This window comes from Elaeis guineensis, chromosome 10 (genome assembly GCF_000442705.2).
Source record: "Elaeis guineensis isolate ETL-2024a chromosome 10, EG11, whole genome shotgun sequence".
Taxonomy (NCBI): domain Eukaryota; kingdom Viridiplantae; phylum Streptophyta; class Magnoliopsida; order Arecales; family Arecaceae; genus Elaeis; species Elaeis guineensis.
The window spans coordinates 82511549-82513598 of NC_026002.2; the positions used below are offsets into that span (position 1 = coordinate 82511549).

Consider the following 2050-nt stretch of genomic DNA (forward strand, 5'->3'; position numbering starts at 1 on the left):
AAATTAATGAGGAAACAATTTTTTTTTTAAAAAAAATTTTAAAGTAAAATCAAATTGAATCGTTAAAAATTCAATCCGATTGAAACTGAAAGTAATGCTTTGGTTCGGTTTTCCGGTTGATCAGTTCGATTGCACAGCGTAGCAGTGCATGCCCCAATTTTTTTTTTTTTTTTCCGGCTTGCTTGTGTGTGGGAACGAAATTATGTGATTTTTTATTTTTTTTCATATGTATTCATCCTTATTTCGGCATTTATCCTCAGATTTTTAATTAACATCCACTCATTCCATGATCCGATGTGAGGACAAGCATTCCTCCACTCCAGTCCCTCTCGATCCCAAAGCCCCCCCTTTTTCGGATCAAACTTTGCTTGCGTCCACGTGCATCAGGCGGTGGTCGCCACCAGATATTGCCATCGTTTGTCTGGTAGCGCACTAAAGGCTGAACTACCACAAAAATGAAAAAGTTGAAGTAGGGGGATAAGTACTAGCAATAAAGAATATAGGATCTAAAGATAAAGCAGCATTTACGGGGTTTTTTGAACTTAGATGCTTTCGGGTCGTCATCATATTTCATCGAGAATGGATTGGCTCCGGTGTCAATTTTTTTGACCGCAGAAATGAAATCTTCTGCGATATTCAAAAAATATCGCACGATACTGTATATATATTAAAAAAATGAGTCTTTCATTAGCCGACCTTACCATGCATTGGTGCTTTCATCATATCAGATTGTCTCCCACCTCTCTTCGTTGCCAGGGGGCTGCGGAACGTCCAAAAAGGGCATTCGATTCCCTTGAATCCTTCCCAAAACCAAGCGGATTCGATCATTTGGAATGGAATCGGCCATCGTCGTAAAGAAAGAACAATAGTTTGCCAAGAACAAATTCTAATAATTTTTTTTTTTCCTCCTGTCATAACATAGGACGTTCGGAAGCAAATTGAAGCCTTCGACATGACATTCTCTGTACGTAGTGGCCAAAAGTTATGGGGCTTGCATGAAGGACAGGCTCCTAGGCGGATCCTCCACCTGAGATGATGGTGCCACATGTATTGCCGTAGATGTATCGGTGGCGGTACCTACGCTCCTTCTTATGGGAAGGAATCATTGAACCTATGTACTGGTGCGCGATGCGTTGGCTGCTGGAGACAAGGTCCATGCAATGACTTGGGTCACAATCCGTCTCACAAAGAAGCAAGAGCTAGCATCCAAGAAAGTCCAAGTCCCCCTGGGAAGAGAGCCATTTTGTCCAGGAACCTTACCTGGTTGGTGGTGGCGCGTGGTGGGCCTTGGCCTTGTCTCCCGTTGATCATTACATCAGGTGCCGTTTCTTATGCATCTTCATCTCGCACGAGTCAATGCGCATTTCAGATTCGTTGTTGGATGCTTGGGTCGGGACCTTCTTGGCTAAATACGGGGAACTAAAACCAACATATATTCCATCTATTCCACCATTCAATGTAACACATGAATACGATCGAATATGCTTTCCTTCTCTTGCGTTTTTGTCGATCTTTACTAGATCATTTGAATCTTCTAATGTCATTTTCCCAGTCTGACATTGATCTTGGAGCTTCCCTCAACCTAAGCAACGTGCATTTGTGAGTTACGTGATTTGATGTGCTAGCCTGTAGTAATTTCATTACCATAGCACAATGAGAATTACTGGGGGCATGCTTGTACAATAGAATGGCCAATAATTGCTGCAGTGTTTGAGCCAAGATACATATATGGTTGAGACTAGAATAGCGTGGATTATCGTTCATGTGCCCGTGCAAACATAGGCGCGACTTGATTTTGTGCATCCTTAGCAAGATTGAGAGACTGATGCATGATTCACCTTTGTAAAAATGCAGCTAGAAAAAAATTTCTGTCATTTTGGCCCTTTCCTTTTTTTTTTTTTTTCTTTACTTTACTTTTTTTTTTTTTTGTCTTTTTCTTTCCAAGAGAAGTTCCTAGCGTACTAGCTATTTCTTCGATTGGCTGCGTCCTTGACATTTTCTCGATCCAATTCTAAAACAGTATGCGCGGTGGGTTCCACGCATGTTAGCA

General features: G+C 41.5%; 1 protein-coding gene across 1 annotated transcript in view; it reads left to right on the top strand.

Moving 5' to 3' along the window:
* The window catches only part of LOC105036341 (uncharacterized), a 100345-nt gene extending 98841 nt beyond the window's left edge, over nucleotides 1–1504 (top strand). Inside the window, exon 2 of the mRNA XM_073244098.1 lies at nucleotides 923–1504. The gene's annotated coding sequence lies outside the window, so the exon portion shown is untranslated. The remainder of the gene's footprint in view (nucleotides 1–922) is intronic.
* The last annotated feature ends 546 nt before the right edge of the window (nucleotides 1505–2050 follow it).